Genomic DNA, 23866 nt, shown 5'->3' with positions numbered 1-23866 from the left:
TTGCTCATTGCCTTCAATCTATGTTTTTGAAAGAAGTCAAGTTATGTCCAGGTTTGAATGGGTTAAACACTGGGTAGATATTAGCCCAAAATTAAACACTGTCTAAGAGTTATTTTTGGTTGTGAATTCTCACAATAATTAGTGAGATTTTTCTATCTAGCTGAGCTGCTGTTGAACAATTATGAGGTGTGCGTGTGGCATGGTGAGGTAGGAGTATTATTTGTTTATTATGTTATTTCTTTTTATTATTTTTTCAAAGAATCTGCATCTACAGCAGTTCCACTGTTTGACAGACAAAGTGTTGGCCGGAGGATGGCAAGACTTTTGTTTAGCGCTAGCAGTTAGTTGTTGCTGCTTCACATGCCACAAATATTCAAACCTTTGAACTCGGAACAAATTGGTTTGATTTCTTCAAAAACACAGGGAAAAGGCAACAAGTAACTTGATAAAAATTGTTCCTCAAATTGCAAGAAATGTTGAGATTTAGAAAATTAGCTTTTAAAAAAAGCTAGGGAAGAAAAAGAAAAAACTATATTTATAATTACCAAAATTAAATATTTAACATTATATTGCAAAATTATCATAACTTTTTGAGCACTTTTTCCATGATTTAACCCTTTATGATACCATGTTGCCTGAAGGTAACATGCTCTTTTTTTTGTTTTGTTTGCTGTTTACACTCACACAACACATCCTTAGTCATGCTGCAATACTCTAAAAAGGAGCCAGGTCCCTGAGGAAACCAGCATTGCTGTATATATTGTAACATGACTTTCTGGAGGCCATGTTGAGTCCCTTTTTCTGTGCCTTCCTCATATGGCTCAGCCCCATTAACTCTGTCCACAAAGCTGGTCTGACAGCATTTTTTTCCTAAAACCTTAACAAAAATAGATTCACAATAATATAAGAGTAAAGTTTAATTTTCAATTGTTCAATGTGCTTAATTTAAAAATATAATTAACAGAAAATTACTAAAGTGCTAATACTGCCTTGGAACATTGTTCCATTATGGAATCCCACCATGGGAGGTTTTGGTATTGTGTATCTAGGTTTATGGCATGAAAGTCATCATAATATATATGACGATGATGATTTCTGGAAATTAACCTAAGAAACAGAAATAATTTTGGAATATTTTCCATAAATTAGTGTATATAATAATATAAAAATTTTACCCCCTATTACCCCCTATTACCCCCTTTTTTTAATTTCTTACCCTCATGGGACAGTGTTGCTTTAAGGTAACATAAAAGTGCACACCAAAAATACTTTTTTTTTTAAACCAACTGGCATCACAATGCATACCACAGAGGGTTAAATTTGTCACTCTGATAGTCAGCTGGGGTAGAGACACACTGTGTTGCAAAAAAAATTTTAAAGCACAAAGTGAAGTCTATTGTAGTGTCTACTTTCAAATTGATGGCACAAGGTCAAGGTCAGTTTATCAAGTGCTGTTGAGGTGCAGAAACAGCTGTCACTCACCACTAAAAGTGCAAACAGGATGACTCCACAGCTCCATGCATCTGCTTTCCTCCCATCATACTTCTCCCCCTGGAACAGACAGACAGACAGTAAGAGATGAGACTCATATGATTCATTCTTCATCCACCTCTCTCAGTTTCCCAAACTGTAAATTGCCCTGACTGCTCTGAGTCTCAGCACCTCGTTGTGTTTAATGGAAAAATCCACCCATATATGGATATTCCCACAATGTAACATCAGCAATCTGTGATGCTGACTGCATCGCACCAGTTATTATGGGAGTGTTTGAATTTTCTTTTTCTGGTTTGCCGAACCAGCCTCGTCTGCTGTGTGTCAGTTCATTTCCTGTGATTCCTAAAATGACTTGCAAACATGCTGCAGGCAGATTTGGATATTGACAGAAGGGACATGTCCCTTGATTTTGAGGTGCTGTTGAAATGTCCTGACCAATACTGTGTCTGTTTGTTAAAACAGAAAATGAATTAAGAAGTTTAACAGGGTGAAAAAAGGTCAGTGTACTTTTAAGTCTTTAAATGTTCCTTTTAGAAACAGAAATACTACTACTACTACTACTACTACTAATAATAATAATAATAATAATAATAATAATAATAATACTTAGTAGTAGTAGTAGTTACTTTTTCATCCAGGCCAGATATGGAATATACAGAATACAATTGCCACTCTCAGAGGTTTCGGCAGGTTACAGACTTTTTAAAAAAAGTCTAAAGTGATGTCAGAATATGGTTCCAAAGCCATCACAGTGCTTGTTATAACCAACACATTCTCATTCTAAGTTGTCTTATGCTGCCTCTTTTTCAATTGACTTCCGTGTCATATTACACTCTAGGTGTCCTCTTGTGTCTGCTGTTGACATTCGAGGATACTGCTACAACACGGGGATGTTAACAAAAGCACATGTTAGGATTAGGAAAAATCATCATGGTTTGGCTCTATATTTAAAGAGAAAGACAACATCAGACTCCCAGGTGATAGTCCAGGGTTTGTTGGACGCACCCACCTCATCCATGTCAACATTGCCAAAGGTTGCATCTGGCCACCTTACAAAATGAGGCGTATTACATACCACAAATCCTTGGTGTCGGGTTTTAGATCCGGAAATCATAGACAAAGTGGTGGTGTTTGACGACAGGCTGTTAGAACAATAAGTGCAGTCTTCACTTCTCTCACTATTTCCGTGCCCATGCATTAAACTATGTTTTGTTTTTTGTTTTTAATTTACCCAGGACAACTGCTGATTTTCATTTCAGAAATTTTTTTATTTTTGAAATAAAAAACAAAGAATTATCTGTTTTTTAATTTCTGTTTCTAGAAGGGACATATAAAGACCAAAAAGTGCACAAGTGAAAAAAAAACATCTTTGGGTTTGTCCAGTTGTCCACAGGAAAAACAGGAATCACAGAAACAAAATGAGCTGATTTTCAAAGCGTGTAGAAAGTGTAGTTGAACCCAAAGGAGGGGGACAGGGCCAGGAGCAGAGGAGCGGAGGAGCGAGTGCAGTGAATGTAGAGAGGATGGAGCAGTGATGTAAGGGCCATTCAGCAGAATGCGGTCAGAGCTGCTATTACTGTATGAAAGAAACCCAGAGAGACGAAGAGAGAGCACTTACCCTGATAACCTCGGGGCAGGCGTAGTGCGGAGATCTGTAAAAGAGGCAAAGAGGTGGTTACGCTGGAAAGGACTCACAGTGGTCAACGCACAACATTACACAACCCTACACACTCAGCCAGCAGCCACAGCCGGCAGAGAGAAGAATAAGTGAGCAGGTGAATCTCAGCACAGCCCTCAGACATAATGCTCTCTGAGGAAATACGAACCACTTTACTCAACAATCCATGAAGACATAAAACTTGGATCGCCTGATGTGGATTATTTGTTTGTTAGCTAAGTGAGTTTTACTTAACATAAAATGGCCTCAATCCAAACTCCAGTGACGATGGCTCATCCTGTTGGATAACATATGACAGCATCCGACACTGTTCCCAGAAAGTGACAGACAACTAAAGTTTTTAAATTATTCACTAAACTTAAAGAAAGACTATACATACATATTATTTCCTACTTTCATCAAGACCATTTTTTACCCAACATCATGCCAAATCATAAATATCAAATATTCATCCATTTTCAGAATTTTAACCCTTTCAATGCCAGGTTTTTGTCATAATGTTACTATGTCTTTCGATGATTTTTTTTTTCTAAAATTTCTATATACTACGTGCTAAGTAGTCTTTTCTTCTTCTTCTTCTTCTTCTTCTTCTCCTTATTATTATTATTATTATTATTATTATTATTATTATTATTATTATTATTATTATTATTATTATTATCATAACCTGGGATATGTCAATGATATGCAGCAACACTGATTGCAACAATGCACCTAGTGGAAATAGTGTTTATTTTCTCCATATGCCAAATATGGTTAAAAAAAAAAAACAACAACAACGTAATCAGGTGGAAAATAGTAAAAAATGACTAATTCCAAGGCAAAAGAATGACACCCAGAAATAATACAATGCATGTTTTTTATGCTTTGAAGGCTGTGGGATTAAATATGCCAGTTTGAATGGGTTTCAATGGAGCATTTTTGACCTTAACAGTCTGAGTGTAAAAATTTAGTTTCCACAGTGTATTTTTAGTCTTATTGTAGGAGCTGAGCTGGAAATTCACAGATTAAACAAAAATACACATTCTTGCCAAAATTGATGTCATATGCATCAACACAGTCAGCCACAATTATCAAAAAAATAAATAAATAAAGCATGTGTTTGAAGGTTTCAGCTCCAGAGATAAGATATACTATTCTATCATTTTCATTCACATAATACGCTGTTTTAAATTTTTTAAATTTATCTCCCCAACTGTTGGTGGTGGCAAAATTCTGTTTATTTCAATACAATATTAAAATAACGTAATCAGTGGTTCGAAGTACATTTAAAAACAAATACCCTAACAAGTAAAAAGTAAAAAGTCACAAGAAAATTATCTAAAAATAAAAAACAAAAAAAATAAAAAATAAACAAGTAAATAAATTTTAAAAAAAGTGCTGAAGTGCTTAAAAATTATAACAATTCTGCAACATAATTTTAAATATATGACTGGAAACACCACAAAACTGGCATGGTTCGTGCACAGCTCAGGACAGGAAGGCCCTATAGCAGGTGATTAAATTTGCCCAGAACATCACTGCTTCCCATCTACAGAGCATCAGTGACCTCTGTGAAGTGAGGTGTCTGCACAGAGCCCAAAATATACTGAAAGACAGCAGCCGCCACAGCCACAGTCTGTTCACCCTGCTGCCATCTGGAAAAAGATACAGGAGTATCTGCTGCAGAACCACCAGACTACAGAGCAGCTTCTTTTCCCAGGCTGTGAGACTCCTCAACTACTCCTTCGAAGCCAAAAAGATGCAGCAGGATTTGGGATCAACTGTACCTTGTACCTTGTATGATAATTTTAGTTTTTGCCTTCTAGACATTTTTCCCAAGCCTTTTTTATTTGTTAAATTCTAATTTTGTACTTACGTCTTGCAGTTTGCAAAACATTTCTTACAGAGTTGCTCATTGCCTTTTTCCCCATGTTTTCAAAAATAAATCCAATTAGTTTGCTCAGGTTTCAGAGGCTTAAATATTTCTGAAAGACGCTTGATTGCGGCACAAAAAAAGAAAAGGTAATGTCGATCCAGGTTTCAAAGGGGCAGGTCCTAAAAATGAGCATCTCAGACATAGGGGGAATCCAGGTGTCCCAGCACAGTAAATATGAGGAAAATAAAGCATTTTTTTTTTTTTTCTTTTCTTTTTAAACATTAAAGCATATAAACATGTTCTAGTAGAAACCCAAAATACAAGTATAAACCTGAAAAATGAGCAGAGTAGGTCCTTTAACAGCCACAAGTACTAGCTAGTAGATTCAGATTTAACATACAAAAATGTGTTTATCTTATAAAATATGATGCATTGTTATAGACTGCACCTAACAATAAAGTACAGTAAAGTAAATTAGCAAATACATAATAAATAAATAATTACATAAATAAATAATAAGAAAAAAAGGAAAGTCAAAAGAGAACTTGTCTGCTCCTCCTCTGTGTGGATTCATCACAGCTAATGAAGCAGAGAGAGGGCGACTCGTTCAACAGCGCTTCATCCAAACTGCCAGAGTAAACACACACTCCATCATTGCCAGCATCATGCTTAATTATGCTAATGTATAGAAAACCAGTCGATGCGAACCACTTAAACAATCGTGTTAAAATACTCTTACTGCAATGTAATTACACCCGAGCACATGTGCATCCTTCCTGCTCCAGGCGACTTGTCCACAGCCGTCATTGAGTGACATTTAACAAATTCCATTGACGTCATATGAAGTGGAAGACACATCTGAATTTTTACTCATACGAGGATCCATCATACCTTCTTCATAAAAACTGCATCACTCAAGTGTGGAAAAGTAATCTGACAGACGAATACTGCTCTGTTCTTTGCATTAATCACTGATCGCATGTTGCGTCCCATGAAACTATCAGCATGTTTTTGCACACATGGAAACCCCTCAGCTGTTGTTTCACGCATTAATTTTGGTTTTAGCATTTGCAGGTCAAAAGATGTCATCGATGGCATTTAGGTAAAACTGGACTAAACATGAGCCAGACCAGGGCCAGATGATTCCACTAGGGGGCCCATGGGGAAAAAAAATTATATGTGGCCCGAAAGAACCCACAAACAGATTAATGTAAAATGCACCCACAACAACTAAAACACTACATGTTTTAAAATCAAATACATGGATCATATTGCAGGTATAATCTTGTTAGATTAATGCAAAACTTCAATTAATAGCTCCAACTTTTATTTACTTAAATCATTGAACTCTACAGGCTTATATTTGGGACAGGCTTTCATTTCATTTCACATTTCATTTATTGCTCAGCAAAGATGGAAAATAGTATCAGCTTATCAGGATGTCCCATTTCACATATTTAATTTTACTTCAAATCATGTTTGTATTTATTTTTTGAATCGACTCTGTGAATAAACTATGAATGAATAAATGAATCAATCAAACTGTTTATAAAACCCTTTGAAATCTGGGCAAAGTGGCTTTATTTATCTATTTATTTATTTTTATTTATAATTATTTATCTTTTTTTTTTCAAAAACATGGGAAGAAGGTAACGAGGTACATTTTAATAAAACAAATCTAATGATTCTGTAGAACAATTTTAAATATGTAATTATGACAATTATGTATATAGTTCACTGGACATTTTTCCTTCGCTTTTAAAAAAAAAAAGTCTTCTACATTACCTGATCTCTTTATTTGCATCTCTCTTGTTTAATTTGCTAAAAATATTCTTCTTTAGTTAGCTGCTTAGATTTGCGGTACGTGTTAAAATTTAATCATTCAGTTAATTTTACGTTTAAACGGTGTCAGTAAAATTTAATCATTCAGTTAATTTTACTGTCAGTAAAATGAACTGAATGATTAAATTTTAACATGCACCATAAATCTAAGCAGCTAACTAATTCGGCAGATTGCCAACAACCTGGTTTCACATGTCCAAAGACCTTCTAAGTAAACTTCTAGTAAAAATGAAGTGCATGGCAACCAGACTGAGCCACACCGGGCTTGTAAAAGGGACTGGGCTTTTGATTGAGACAGGGCTTTTATTTGAAGTTTAAGGGTATTTATGTCATACAGAACTAACAAAAACCCTACTATATTTTGAGGGGAACCATGTCCCTTATTATGTGAATTATGACAAAGTTTACTAAGTAACTATAAGCAGAATAATTTGCACAGTAACTCCATGTTCTTCTCCCTCCTGCTCTGTGCAGTTTTTCCGAGCCAGAGGAGTGCATGGGCTTGAGCTATTCCACATGGCTGACTCTGTGAAACACTGGTTGGCCTGCTGTTAACGGTGGTGACTGGGACCCATTGGACGAACCGGGATCCTACAGACCTTTCAAAAGCCTGCAGACAAACACCCAGGACCTCTCTAACTGAAAGATTTCTACTGTTTAAACTGTAGCATCTTTACATGACAGACCACACCGAAAAAAGTTAAACAAAGCTGTTGTTCATTTTGTGTATTTTTTCTCACTGAAATAGTTATTATTTATATTTTCATTTATAATATTTATTAAATAAATTATTAGCTTGTCTTTGATCTAAACTTTTCTAATTAATGTGTATGATTTAACCTTTTATTTTAAATGAAAATGAAAATGAAATTAAATGAATTAAAATGAATTCACAATGGCAGCATGACATTAAAATTAGAATTCTTCATTTGATCAAGGTACTTCTTTAGATTAAGCAGGGTTTACGTATGTGCAGTGCACTTCAACAGATGTGCCTAATGGCAGCTGCTCTCTGCTGCTCTCCTTGTCATCAGTGGCAGATTTAGTGATTTGCAACTGCCTTGCATTGATTTCACCCATTCTCTAACTTGGAGTGATGGTGGGCTGTTGGCAGCTTTAAAAGAAGTTATGCTGTTCTCTAAACACTCACTGTAACTAATATAGAGGAGTGCAGGTGATATAAAAACACTAAAAGCTGTTACTGATACAGTTGTGCTGCTTGTTAAAGATAGGACACAATATGAATATGAATTCATGTAAATATGTTTTGAAAAATTACTGCAGCCGTCAGTGTTAAAGACAAGTTTGCAGCTTGCACTTTAACCCCAAAAGGGAAATTCAGTTTACTATATTAACAGAAGGGAAATTCAGTTTGCCCTTAATTTTTACTAAAATCAAAAGCATGACTTGTTTTGAGTAATTTCTTTGTCATTTGTAGTTGGTTTTAAAGAAGGAAAAACAATTGATTAAAATCGTAAATCAGGTTTGGTGTGAAAAAATCAGAGATTTTATTTTTAGGCCAGATTACCCAGCCCTACTGGTAAGTAATAAGAGTTGACATTATGTGACCGTATATTAATCTGTATTGTGTTGTCCAAATGAATCTCCTATATTCTCTATAGATAAGTAAAACGATAAGTAAACGATAAGTAAACCGATAAGTAAACGATAAGTAAAATTTTGACTCTTTATCTCAATGTCTGCTTATTTCATAATTTTGACCTTTTTATCCCACAGTTTTGTCTCTTAATATTTTTTGTCTCATAATGTTGGCAATAATTGATAAAAATAATTTCAAATAGGCTCTATTTTATTCATTAGCATTCCTAACATTGGTTATCTAAGAGACCCCGATAGCAGCGACATACCCGAATAACTGCATGGAATTTTTATAGTAGCTGCTGATTTTAATCAACTCATCCTTCAACTCCAAACATGTAGCGGAATCAAGGAGAATTGTAATTTTTTATTTTTTTTAAACTTTCTTTAAAAAATGACTCATAATCTAATAATAATCTACCTTCTAAGCATTTTTATTTCCAGTACTAATACCATATGTTCTTTTCATTTATAAAGTCTTGAAAGGCAATATGCCACCATACCTCAGCACTTGGTCACATAGTAATTATTCTACATGTTCAAGTGATTGTTTAATGCTCAATGTTCCCCAGACAAATACTGACAAAAACTGTTTTTTAGTTAGTTAGTTTTATACCTAAAGTACAGTGATTGGATGATTACAGGATTTTAAAGAAGGTGCAAAGGAAAACATTCACATAAAAATAAAGCAAACAGGATAAACACAGTGCACAGAAATGCAGAAATAGTGAGTGTCTTTTCTTGAGTGTGAGGAGCTCATATTTACTTGTTGTGACTTGTTGCACTCACCCACAGCTAGTCTCCAGCAGACTATCCCCGACCTGCAGAGATGCCATGCCAAAGTCTGCTATCCTGATGTTGTTCTTCTCGTCTAACAACAAGTTCTCAGGCTTCAAGTCTCTGTGGCTGGAGGACAACAGGAGAGGAAAGGAAGTAAAAATTATTATTTTTTTCGTCTTAGCTTAAAGGGTAACTTGTGTATTTTTCAACCTGAGCCTAATTTCCAGTCTTTTTTTGTCAAAGTGACTAATGAAAAAAGCCTTTTTTTTAAAATTGGTTCAGTATTGAGCGAGAGTGCTGCAGGCTGTAATGTAACCACTCAGGACATTTGAGCAGTAGTTGTTTTTACTTCTGACAGGCTCAGATTGTTACTTTAAATGTCTGACAAAGTTATTCCAGTTTAAAATAAACATGCAATTTCAGTATAAATAAGTATAAATAATATATATATATATATATATATATATATATATATATATATATATATATAAGATACTGATTTACTAAGTAACCAACTTAATTCAGCTAGTTAAACCAAGTTGAAAAAAAAAAAAAACCCCTGACTTATTTTTATACTTTATTTGAATGCTTAATGTTGCTTCAACTCAACAATTCACAAATATTGACTTGGCTCAACTAAAATATCTATCTCGTGAGCACTTGTGGGTGTCCTTACGTCTTAGGAGTCTTACGGAAATGACTGCCTTCAGTTCATCCCATTCTTGACTTGACAGCCAGTCTTGCATATTCCCTCTGTAGTCCTACATACATGTGCATAGGCCTTTATTTTGGCTATTTATACTAGCTTCTGTTTTCCTTACTTTTTCAAATGTTTTCTCAATTTAAATGCTTAGTTTATATTATTTTAGTATGCAAAATAAACATCTGTAAAAATATGGGGTCACTATTTACACTAGTTTGTGTTTTTCCTTACTTTTTCTAATGCTTTCTTTATTTAAATGCTTAGTTTATATCATTTTAATATGCAAAATAAACACCTTTAAAAATTTATGGTTGCACGCATTTATTTTGAAGGCTAAAAATGCAGTGTGCCTGCACATGTGGAATGCCGACGTGCTAGCCAACAGCAGTCGCTGTGTTCTCAAAACCTGATTAACAGCCACTTTCAGTGTTTGAAATTGGACCATAAAATTTAGCAGTAAGCTGTTTTAGTTGCATTATTGTAGTCTATCTGGATTGCACAGTGGACACATCTGCTTTGTATGAAGCAATGTCAGACGTCAGGTCAAGGTTGGACATCTTGTGCAAAATGTCGACGGAAAGGTGAGTACTGAGAGATGTAATCTGATGAGAGGGACTCGTAATCACAATTTAAAGCCATCTTGGCCTATATTAAGTTATTTGGATTGTACATCATTCAGCATTAAAAATATGTAAGGCTTTTTCCATCCATTTGAGTTGCTCAACTGTTGTTTCAGTTAAGTAATGTTGGTCTTTTCTTTGCATTGACAAGTCTAAGTGTACCGCCATTTTCTGAAGTCAGAATTTGAAACAACAGCTATCTAATGTTAGGCAGATTTTTATTTTTTTTTTGTTAATCAGTTATATTAGATTGTTTGAATTGTCTAACACATTTCTAAGTTTATTGTATCAATGGTGTTGTCCATGTTTAGTCAATGGATCTCTAGTGGTCTCTCAACCTTGTGAATTGGTAATGCTATCTTAGCTTGGCATTTTTAAGTTAATTTCATCTTGTTTTTTCCCCACGTGTTGGTCAATGTGAGTCCACTTTTGCCAACCACATAATTTGTATGCAAGTTTCTTTTCAAGCAATAATAACATGTAAAATTGATAGATTTCTCATCACCCGTGTTTTCAGCAACATTTTGTTGTTCTAGGTGGAGAGTGGCTGTGGCTCAGTTCTTTACTTGCTTTTATACTTGCTTGCTTTTTGAAAAAAGTTGGAAGCAATTTTAAACTAGCACATTTGTGTGTGTTATGTATGAAAATTCTCTGAAAAGTGATTGATATTTTGTTTCTAAAAGAGTTTAGATTTGTAGATGACATATTTATCAAATAAAGTAGATTAATGAAAAACTGAAAACAGGAATTTATTGCAGCACGAGACACTGGAAATATCTCTATTATTTTCTTTTTCTTCAGAAGTGTACCTTTTACAGTAGCCATTTAGAAGTTTTTTTTACTGAAACTGTATTGTACCTTTTCACAATGAATTGGTGCTGTAAAATGTGCAAATTGAAACCCTGAGAAGGACTGAGCTTTTGAAACATTATAGACTGTGGCATGTGCATAGTGGACAGTTTCTGCCATGTCTACATTGGGAATGTTATTGCTTTTTCAAAACATGGGGCAGCCTTAACTCAAATATGACAAGAAGCCATTCATCTCATGAAATGTGGAAGGAAATGATGTCTTGTCTTTTAAATGTCCATGCTGCATTTTAAGCACCATCTTCACAGACAGGGAGTACTTTGAGCATATTGGCTATCATTTAAAAAAGCAAGAAACTGTCACGTGTTTTTTTGGGAAACTGCCACTTCAAAACAAACATTCATGGTACATTTGCCTCTCGTAGGAGCCGGAAACACACTCCTCACTCATTGGCTGACTTCAAGGCAGAGCTTTTACACAGGTATGCAAATCCTGTAAACACAGGGGATGATCTTGCTGATGAAGAAGATGTTGAGAGTGGAGACGTTTAAGATGACGAAATTAAATAATTACCTAACTTAAATGAAGCAAATCTAGCCCACCTCTCTCTGAAATTGAAAGCATATTTAATATGTCCAACAGGTGTATTGATGAGGTGGTGGAAGAGCTAAACTTTAATTCCGACTCAGCTTCAGGTCCTATTATGAAATAGATTTTACAGTTATGTTTAGAGAAGCATAATTGTCAGCTAGATGATTCAGTGATCTCTGAGACGGTGACGGAACTCTGTGAATCCAAACCCATCAGTCTAGCGTTGAGGAGTGATGGTCCTCTGTCCACCGCTTACGAGAGAAAGAAGTATTTTAAGGAGAATTTCTCTGGTGGAATATATGCTAAATGCTAGGGAGCGAAAAAGCTTCCAGTATGTACCTACTCTTAAGTCCTTTTCAGAGATTTTGAAGAGGGAGGAGATCCAGGAATTCCTCATAAATAGTGGTAGAGAAGCACAAAGCAACTGTGAAACCCAGTATAAGTTATTTCATGATGGCACACACTTTAAAGCTAATAAATTGTTCTCAGATAATTATCCAGCTATTCCTCTCAATCTATATGTGGATGAATTTTAAGTGTGCAATCCGCTCGGAAAAACGAGAAAAAAGCACAAAATTACTGCTGTTTATTGGGTTCTGGCTAGTATGACGCCATTGCTCCGATCCTCACTGACTTCAGTCTTTTCAGCCATTCTCTGCAAAGCTGATGACATAAAACAATACGGATATAATGCTGTGTTGGAGCCACTGTTCAAAGATCTTGCAAGCCTCAAAGAGGAGGGACTATACATTGCTTCTTTAGGCAGACTAGTAAAAGATACTGTCTCTTCTGTTATTGCAGACAACATGGGTGCTCATTCCATCAGTGGAATTTGAGGAGCTCTCAAGCTCCTCAAAATCATACGTCTGCAGGTGATGTCTTGGAGAACAATCCCAGTTTCAAGAAAGTGAAGTTCAAGCAGGAACATTTCCTCCAAGGACAAAAGAAGAGCAAGTGCATGTCCAGACTGCACAGGAGAGTACATGTGGGTCCACTGACACAAAAACACATTTTGATGTTTTATCTGGCTACCCACCTGATTGGTTACATGGTCTATTTGAAGGTAATGTACCAAAAGAATTAGCACTGTGCCTAGCTGCCTTAATCAAGGGGAAATATCTTACACTAATAGAGCTGAACAAATTAATCAGACAGTTTTCATATAGGTGGGCTGATAAGAAGGAAGCGCCACAACCAGTACCCTTGAATTTTGCTGACAAAAAAAAAACAGTTGGTGGGAATGCCAACGAAAATTGGGCTTTGCTGCGGCTCCTTCCTCTCATTGTTGGCACAAAGATACCAGTGAGTTAACCAACATGGCATGTTATTCTCAACCTGTAAGAACATAGTTGAACTTGTCTTAGTTCTAGTTCATACAGAGACAATTTGATTCCTGTACCGTAAGATTTCTGAGCGTCGACACAGATTCTATGAGGCTTTCCCTGAGCAAACACCTATTCCAAAGCATTTCTAGAGCATTATTCTCAGCTGTTTAGGGCTCTTGGACCACTGGACCATGCGATTCAAAGCTAAGCATAGCTTCTTTAAGCTTGTTGTCAGACATACTCACTCTTTTCGAAACATTCTTCTGTCCCTGTCAGTGAAGCATGGTTGCATATAATCTACCTGATAGTAAGGTTGTCCAATCTTCATTGCAGGTAACAAAATTGTCAGAAGTGGACTTGACTGTGCTGAGAGAAGACATTAAGACAGCTGTGGAAAAAAGTTCCCTGGTGAGTCGCATTTTCAGATGGCTAACACAGTGTGTTATAGTGGCACTAGATACGCCACTGGAAAGATCTTGGCTAATGGTTCGACAAGTGGCCTCCCAGATTTGGAGAGCTGATTTGGATGGTGGTTGTTAATGGCAAACTTGGATTTATTGTGGAATGCTTAAATGCTTGGTACACTGAACATCTTGTAAGCTATGAACTGGAAAACACAAGAACCATCAAAGTTCTTGAGCCAGCTCAGTTGTCTGACATATTCTCGTTAGCAGCATACACCATTGCAGGGAAGTGTATGGTGACTCTGAAGCGGTAAATTTACTTGCAATAGATGGCTTGGTAATAGCTCTTTTTTATTTGTCAGATTTATGCTGGCTTTGTAGTCCAAGCTGTGACACACTGATTAAATTGGTGCACACCATTTCCACTAGAGGGATTTGCTGTTTGTTGTTTCTGCTATTTTCATTATTGAGGGAAACATATTATTAAACAGCTACTGAACTGAATTTCCTGATAATGACCCAAACTGATTCTGCTATCTGTTGTTCTGGTGTAACCGTAGAAACGATTAAAGATTTACATTTCCCCTCTCTCCATCTACAGCTATTAGACTGTGAAACAGGTCTAAAAATCACACTTCTACCACATAAATTGTGACGCACATCCTGACTATATTTAAAGGAATAGTTCACTTTAAATTTAAATTAAGTCATTATCTTCTCATCCTCACACCAATGAGAAGTCTGATGTAGTTTTTTAATCCACAAAACACTGCTGGAGTTTCACAGGAAAACATCTTACAGCAGTTTTTCCAGTCAGTCACTGGCAAAATGTAATTTGAAAACCCCAAATTTAAACAAAAAAAAAAAAAAAGCCTCCAAACTCCTTGGGGTGCTTTAATCCAAGTCTCTCAAAGCCATTGTATACAGGGTTTTCAAATCAACTGCATGCAACAGCTTCAGGAGACTTGGATTAGCAGTTTGGAGGCATTTAAAAAAACATATATTACATTTATATTACATTTTTTCAGTGGCGACCACAGGACCTCAATTGTTTGACTGACTTCTCAGCATCTGACATCTGGGTCAATAGATGACTAAATTTTCATTTTAAAGTGAACTATTTTTTTAAATACACCCTCAATGAATTGTAATTAAGTGAATCATGTTCTTTCCTTTTTTTTGAACAAGTGTCTTTCCTGTTCAGTAGAACATTAACCTGGCTACATTCTAACCAGGCAAAGGTGGTGAAAATGGCAAGGAGCAAAGTTCACAAAGCTACCAACTCCAAGTAGTCTGTCAGTTTCCCTCTCTTTTTACCTTTCTTTGGCCATTTAAATGATTTTAGTGTTGTGGTCAGAATGCTTCTTTTCTCACACCATCTTTTTCCAATCTAGTGATAATAAAACAAGATGGCAGACATCACAGCCAATAACAACCAATCCCGAGACAAAAATAGACAAGATACAAAATCTCATGCTCAGTAGCATTTGTAGTTTGATAGTAGCCTACAACTTTGGCAAATTTTAGCAAGAGAAATAAGCTGTAATGCAGATAATCAGGAAGTATTTGTATGTTTATCTTATTCTTCTTCCTCTTCTTCTTATGCAATACATTTTGAGGGAATATTTCCAGCGCTCAAAGAATCCTGAATGCAATATACACCAGTGATGCTGATGTTCCTGGTAAGTTTTTATTCTTAATCAGGTTCTACCAATAGCTAAGAAAAAATAAAAATGTATGTCAAACAAAAGCTTGGGCCCAAAATGTTTATAATATCCACATATTGCTATGTCAGATCCAAGTGATGTCTTTTCTGTTACAGATGCTCAAATGTCTCATCTCGATGCAACTGCTCCACTTTGGTGTAATTTACAACCATATGATTGACAAGCTGGAATTGCCTAGTGGAATTCCCAGGACAGTGGATGAGCTTCAATCTATTGTGCAACAGAAACATAGCCTGGAGCCGGGGAAGTTTACATTACATTACATGTTTGAGGGGAAGTTTTTTTTCTCTTACCTCAATAAGAGATCTCAAGGACACACATTGACACAAGACACAATTAAGGTTGTTTATATTGTTGAACTCCTCACTCAGCTTGGTTGTAGCTGACCTGAAAGCTCCAACACAAGTACACCTGGCAGCTCTGCTCAGCCTGCCAGCACTTCATCTGAATCCTGTGGTAAAGTGATACTGTTATCACCTGAACACGGAAAATTATGTTGTCAGTGCTGGCCTTCTGAATTTCCAATACCACGCTTCCGCCAAGACATGGAGCTTGTGCTAGCAGCAGGTAACAAAGTCTTCAACAAAGATGGAAGCACACTCAGCTATACAGCTATCCTTCCGGGCATCCTTGAGAGGTTAGCTGAAAGCATCTTTGAGTATCGTGCCTAGTTCGCACAGTTCGCCGATGTAGCAGAGGCACTGATTCGAAAACATCCTTGCCTTAAAGACCCAGGGTCCTACAATGGATGTTATGGATGGCAACAAAGACTGAAATTTAAAATGGACAATTATAGATCCAAACTTAGAGGGCTTGGGTGCCCTGAGCTTGATGCGAACTCTCTCAAAAAGATGCGAGCAAATGAAAAGATGCCTGCTAAGAATTTGAAGAAAGCACGAAAGCGTGAGACAAACTACTTTCCACCTCATCCACAAGGAGAAACAGAAGAAAGTTTGAAACAAGAAAGACCGGAGCTCCTAAGTGAAGTGAAGAAAAAGAATAATTCCCAGCTCATCAATGAGAAATGGAAAGGACATTGTCCATTCCATTGTCACCCTGACCCCACCTGTCAGTGACTTGAAGGAACTTTCCGGCTCTTTTTCTTCCAGCACATGTGAATGGTTTTTTAATTTTTTTTTTTTTTTATGTTTCTTTATTTAAATAGATAGAATGAATAGAATAGAATGAAAGTTTAATTCTGACATCTCTTTTATCCTGTGTCAACTTTCATGCAAAATCTGGATCAGTGCATACCAAGCCTGATGCCATTGGTGTTGTTAAGAGGAGGGGCTGCAAAAAAGAAGATCCAGAACACCATGGAACTCCTTAAAGCTCATGATTGTATATTTAGGATAGAAAAACCTAAATTGACCCCTTTCGGGAAAATTTCATTTATCCATGTTACTTTTTTTCTGGGAATCTAATCCTGAGAGGTTAAATGAAACCCTGCAATATTAAGGAAACTTTTTTAAAATTCTTTATCAGAACAACACAATTAAGACCCGCCGAGAGGTTGCCATCTGCTGCCTAGTAGTGTAGGAGGATCTTTTCAAGTATTTGGTAAAATAAAATGCCATTTTTTCACCCACAGCATGCCATGGGCCATCCTTCACTCATCTATCTGTTTAATCTCTCACCTTCTCTCTTTCCATCTCTTTTCAATCTCTCTCTTATCTAACTTCTCCCTTTACTCTTTTCCCTGTCTCACTTATCTGTTTATCTCTGCACACGCTACTCTCCTCTCTCTTCATTGCTCTTTTCTTTTTGAGGACTTTTATTATTAAAATGAAAATTTTGTCATGCACTCACCCTCATGCCATTTGACACACATTACTTAAGATAACTGACTTCAATTTTATTCTATTCAAGTCAATGGTGACTAGCTTTCTCTCGTAGGGCTGGTATCCTCCCTGTGTGTTATATGGAAAACATGTTTCAAATGACATAACAGGGAGGAGATAAGTTTGTTTTTCTTCTTTGTTAAGTGTTTTTTAAGCTCTTTGACATGCTTGAAATGTTGTCTAATGTTTTATTGGTTAGAAATTTCTTTTTACACCAACAAGTCAGGTAAGGAGTTCCTCAAGGCCCTGGATGTTGTGGGACTGTCATGGCTGACGCGACTCTGCAACATTGCGTGGACATTGGGGGCAGTGCCCTTGGACTGGCAGACTGGGGCGGTGGTCCCTCTTTTTAAGAAGGGGGACCGGAGGGTGTGTTCCAACTACAGGGGATCACACTCCTCAGCCTCCCTGGTAAGGTCTATTCGGGGGTACTAGAGAGGAGGGTCCACTGGATAGTCGAACCCCAGATTCAGGAGGAGCAACGTGGTTTTCACCCCGGTCGTGGAACTGTGGACCAGCTCTGGACCCTTGGCAGGGTCCTTGAGGGTGCGTGGGAGTTTGCCCAACCAGTCCACATGTGCTTTGTGGACTTGGAGAAGGCATTCGACCGAGTCCCTCGGGGAGTCCGTGGGGGGTTCTCCGGGAATATGGGGTTTCGGACTCCCTGATACGGGCTGTCCGTTCCCTGTGTGACCGGTGCCAGAGCTTGGTCCGCATTGCCAGCAGTAAGTCAAACTTGTTTCCGGTGAGGGTTGGACTCCGCCAGGGCTGCCCTTTGTCACCGATTCTGTTCATAACTTTTATGGACAGAATTTCTAGGTGCAGCCAGGGTGTTGAGGGGGTCCGGTTTGGCGACCTCAGGATTGGGTCTCTGCTCTTTGCAGATGATGTGGTCCTGTTGGCTTCATCGGGCTGTGACCTTCAGCTCTCACTGGATCAGTTCGCAGCTGAGTGTGAAGCGGCTGGGATGAGAATCAGCACCTCCAAATCCGAGACCATGGTTCTCAGCCGGAAAAGGGTGGCGTGCCCCCTCTGGGTCGGGGATGAAGTCCTGCCCCAAGTGGAGGAGTTTAAGTACCTCGGGGTCTCGTTCACGAGTGAGGGAAGGATGGAGCGGGAGATCGACAGGCGGATCGGTGCAGCGTCTGCAGTAATGCGGACTCTGCAGCGATCTGTCGTGGTGAAGAGGGAGCTGAACCGAAAGGCAAAGCTCTCAATTTACCGGTCCATCTTCGTTCTTACCCTCGCCTATGGTCACGAGCTTTGGGTAGTGACCGAAAGAACAAGATCGCGGGTACAAGTGGCCGAAATTAGCTTCCTCCATAGGGTGGCTGGGCTATCCCTTAGAGATAGGGTGAGAAGCTTGGTCATCCGGGAGGAGCTCGGAGTAGAGCCGCTGCTCCTCCGTGTTGAGAAGAGCCAGATGAGGTGGCTCGGGGCATCTAATTAGGATGCCTCCAGGACGCCTCCCTGGTGAGGTGTTCAGGGCATGTCCCACCGGTAGGAGAAGACCCAGGACATGCTGGAGAGACTACGTCTCACACCTTGGAACGCCTTGGGGCCCCCCGGGAAGAGCTGGACGAAGTGGCCGGGGAGAGGGAAGTCTGGGCTTCCCTGCTTAGGCTGCTGCCCCCGCGACCCAACCCCGGATAAGCGGAAGAAAATGGATGGATGATGGAAGTCAGGTAAGTAAGGCCACCACTTTTTAGGAAGTAAATGTAAGTCATAAAGATGGAGAAGGCAAATCAACACTGAAAGTCCTTTCAAAAGCGGAGGTCAGATCTGAGCACAATGAATGCATTTTGACTACACAGTCATCGAGTCTAAAAAAAACACACTCACTGTACTGACTCAGATAAACTTTTGAAAGGACTTTCAGAATGCTTAACAAAATGTAATTTTAATGTCTGTGTTGAGTCAGTATCATTTGTCAAGCATTTGTGTGCTAAGATACAATATTTTCTCCTAGCCTCAACATAAGAGCATATGAGAGGGGTTGAGTATACCAGCTAAATGACAATCACCAAGGATGCTGAAGGCCAAATTGGAGATCTTGAGAGTCAAGTGATGAAGATCCTAGTCACCAAAGGTGTCACAGCATCTGAGCCAGCCAGTGTGACTATTTTGATCGAGGGAACAGAAGTCCTGCAGGGGTTGGTTGTACCGAGGGCCTGTGCCTTGCTGATTGGACTCATCTATGCCCTCAACCTGAGCTACTCAAGAGAGCTGAAGTACACCTTTGAGGTATTTCAAAAGGTCTTCCTTAAATTAGATGGTCAGAAAAACAGCCCAAAAGTCGCATCTCTTAAGCAGAAGCTGCCGGAAAACATCTTTGAACCTTGTCACTGAACATCAAACATGGACTATGGACACATCTCACTTGTACTGTGATGGATTTGCTGCTCCAATTGCTCTAAATGCACGTTATTATTATTATTTTTTCCTACACTCTAAAGTGATGTTGCCTTGAAGGTGTTGCAGTCAAATGCCATCCAAACTGCAGGTTAGATGTCAGTTCCTGCTGTTGGTAACATTCCATAGTCTCAAAGTTGATTTTCCTTTATCCTAAATGCATTCCAGTCAAGCAGCTGCTCCAGTAATTCAATGTTGTTGTTTTATTCCTAGTTATAGAACACTGACATTTTTATCTATTTATTTTCCATTAAATCAGTGTCACTGAAGTACAGGAGCAAGGGCTCTGCAGACCCAGCTTATTCACCATTAAAGGTGCTGTCAGTGATACTTTGTTAAAATAATTGTTAAATGGCTCTATATTCTGACAGTAATCACTGAAAAAATGTTTGGTCAGTAACTTGGAACCCCACTGTACTCTGTCCCTCTCCTGTAGCCCTGCATGCAAGCAGGACGGATCTCCACAGCTAATCTCAAAGAGTCAAGGGTGGTTCCAAGTTATTGACCAAACACTCTATTTCAGCAATTGCTGTCAGAATATATATTTTGTTAAAACACTTATTTTAACAAAAAAAAATATCAAAAAGCAACTTAATGTTCTAAAATGTTTCTTAGCATAATCACTTTGCTGAAACTTTTCTGTTCAGTGCTGGAATTTGATTTAAAGAATAATTCCAAGGTTTCCCATGGCTTGTAGCAATGTTGTTGCAATATAACCATCAAACAGTCATTTGAGAATGACCTAAGTCTGAAACAGAAAGAATAACTAAGCAATCTTCCCACATTTAATTAAAACTTAATGTGCATGTATTCTAATGCATTGCTCCAGAGTGCATGGTTCACGTTAAGTTTCACTTTTGTTGCCATTTTTTCAAACTTTGTGACTTTCTTGCTACATTTGTCGACTTTTCTGGCCTTCTTGGCAGCTTTCTATGTTGTGGATATGGGAGAATAAAACTAGCAACCTGGCCGGAGCATCAGCAGTTGTAAACAGTGTGTTTCCTGGATTTGGAGCTGCTGTTCAGAGCTGGCTGCCTGTGGTCAGCTTTCTGGTGCTGCTTGAGCGGTGTTTGTGGAGGGGAGAGAGCTGTCTCGTATAAAGATTTGGGCTGTGTGTTTCGTGTCTGTTTGTGTGGAGAGTGTGAGTTCACTGTATATCGCGTTGTGAAAGTTTTGAGAGCGGGGGAACAGACTTCCCCACAGAGCTGCGTTTGGCCGTGATGGCGCCAAGACTCACGGGCCTGCCACCTGTCATGTCTCAGCCTCGTGGTGGTTCAGATTTGCCGTGTGGATCTCTCTGTGATTTCATGTTCCTGCTCTTTGACTTGTTGTGGCGTGATATGTGTGTGTTTGGTGGGCTTGCAAACCTGCACACATAGCCTATGACACAGACACAGAGAGGGAGATCTCTTTTTCTGCATGCAGAGCTCTGATTGAGTCTCACGAACAGAGCATTGTCCCTTTCACAAGTCCAACTATTCCATAGTGCACTTTTAAATTGGGGAGTATAGCTTTGTTATTATGTTTCTGCACACCCAGACTGTTAAAAAAAGCTGTTTAACATTTAACATGACACATTTTTGTGGTTATGTTATTGTTTTTTAAAAATGTTGAATTGTGAAATGTGGTTCGTGTTTTTTTACTTCCCCTGACTTAAGTAAAACAAGTTACTAATACTAAAAAATTAAGTTAGAGCAACTTTATTTGAATGATGATACTATTAAATATCTCAATAAATATTGAATTAATATTAAGTAGGTATTACTTAATTTAGCTTTTGGATGTAGAAGGAAAACATGTTTCAAAACATGATTCAACTTAACCCATTAATGCCCTTAGTGGAATTTCAAAATTACCTTCACAGCATTTAAAGTACTAGCTGACCTTAGAACATATCAGTTGGAATTTTTCAAATTGGTCAAAGTATGAGCTACAGCGCCCGTTTTTTGTAACATACTTTTTTTTAGTATTGAGTCACAAGGGGTTTCTCGTTTTGTGATTTTCCATGAAAACACACCCAAAACCATAGGTTTGGAGTATCAGATCTTAATAATTTTTCATACACACATTGTACAGACTCTTATAACACAGATTTAAAAAGAAAAATTATAATTCATTGATTTTTCTTTCTACAATTTGACAATGTGCACAGTATAGAGGCATTTTATAATGTATTTCTATGGGGTTTTAAATTGGGGTTTAAATTTGAATAAAGTATCTGTTAAGACTCTCAGTCTTCCACCCCTACTTAATATCACCCACTCTCTCTCTCTCTCTCTCTCTCTCTCTCTCTCACACACACACACACACACACACACACACACACACACACACACACACGCACATAAATGAAACCCAAAGTCAGACGCTTGTTGACAAACATCTTTGGTCTTTGAAATGCAGCTGATGCTGGTGCAACAAACATATCAGGTTTGTTCCAGTTCTGTTGGCCTCAGTCAGTCTTGGTGAGAGGCATATGCAGAAAGGTGATGTAAGATACTGTAGATAGGAAAAAATTTCAAAAAAGATTCAGTTTTTGGTCAGATTCAACAGCTGATGCTGCACCTGCAGCTGCATTTCAAAGACTAAAGACGTTTGTCAACAAGTGTCTCACTTTGGGTTTCATTCTTTGTGTGTAATAAACAACAACACGTTCAGCGCTGCTCACTTACTGCTGACACATGCTGTGTGAAATTGGCCTAATTGGGCCTAATCCTGACACCGTTTTGTCACTTAGGACCCTTTAAGACCTTAACCAAAAACTGCAAATATTGAAAAGAATTTCTGTCATTTGAATGAAGTGTGTTTTATGATGAGATAACGGGGCAATTAAGCCTCTTCAGTCTTTTGTGACTGAAAGAAAGCTGAATTTAAAAGGTGTTCAGTTGTATTTCTCTAAATATAAGGAAAATAGGTTTGAGAATATTACTTTTCTGAACATTATGTGGATTCCCATTGTGTATTTATTAGTCTGAAAAGCAGAGAGTAAGCAAGATACTCACTGTCAGGGTTGGGGTGTTAGCATCGCACACTTATACCGTCAAATACCTTGTACCCTGGTGAAATTTCAGAAAGCTATGAAGGTGTGAAATATTACATATTGCCCAAGCCTAATGATGACAATTTATTTTTCTTCATTTAGGTTTCAGGTTAAATAATATTTGAATAGATTGGCTCCTAACATTTGTTGGCACTTTGCTTTTATGCTTCAACTTGTGGAGGTGGTGTGGGTGACATGAGAATCAATTACTCCTGAAAGCATTCACGCCTACACTACTATTCTGCGGTAAAGGCTACTTTTTTACGGTTCAATCATCGGATACACATCAAGTGAAACAGGTCCAAGTCAATCACAGATCTGCCCCTTTTACGCAAAATGACTGCAGGATATGAATCCAGCAGATAAGAGCCTGACTCCAGTCGCGTATCTTCTCGGATTCTCTATAAAAACACTATGTGCAGAATAAATCTGGTCCTTCAAAGCCAAACACTTGATGTCTAAAGTTTGACCTTCCTGCTTTGCTACAGTGTAGATGCTCTTCTTGCTTGCTCTCTGCTTAGCTTTTATTTTTCCAAGTTTTTTCCTTTTTTTTCCTTCTTGTCACAAACTCCAACACATTCAAGGAGGTTTCCTACAATGATTAAATCATTTGGAGGATAATCTTTAATGTATCGGGATTATCTACTTTTTCTTCGGAATAAACTACGTGTATTGACACAGAGCCATGGCAAGGGATGGCTCTGACCAACGGGAGCTGCAGTATGAACAGACCCTGTGTGACAAGAATGTGTTGAATCCTGTAAAATCAACAATAGGCACATCATGCCAGAACTGTTGAAATAGCTACAGGAAATTGCTGTGCTACAGACGAGTATTTTTACACTGAAGCAGAAAGAGGACTTCACGAGACACTCCCAATAACATCCAATGGTAAGACAGCTAAGTCTACCTCAAACAGTTTAAACCTGGATGACACAACATCTTTCCCGAAACTTGCTAGAACAAGACCTGGACAGACTGATATCACTGCCGCCTGGCATACACTTGGTGCTAAGCCAAAACAGAACAGAATCAGAAAAACAAATGCTGGTATCACAGGAGGAATTAAAGCATTGCCAGGCATACAGCTAAGAAACAAATATCAACCACTGTCTGAACTAACTGTGAACGAGCCAGAGAGC

At 38.1% G+C, this 23866-nt stretch overlaps 1 pseudogene; it reads right to left on the bottom strand.

Moving 5' to 3' along the window:
* The window catches only part of LOC121942092, a 223479-nt pseudogene that overhangs the window by 65614 nt on the left and 133999 nt on the right, over window positions 1-23866 (bottom strand).

The sequence above is a fragment of the Plectropomus leopardus genome, chromosome 1, assembly GCF_008729295.1.
Source record: "Plectropomus leopardus isolate mb chromosome 1, YSFRI_Pleo_2.0, whole genome shotgun sequence".
Taxonomy (NCBI): domain Eukaryota; kingdom Metazoa; phylum Chordata; class Actinopteri; order Perciformes; family Serranidae; genus Plectropomus; species Plectropomus leopardus.
Note: the sequence above shows the minus strand (reverse complement) of the source record. Positions and strands in the feature narration are given on the sequence as shown.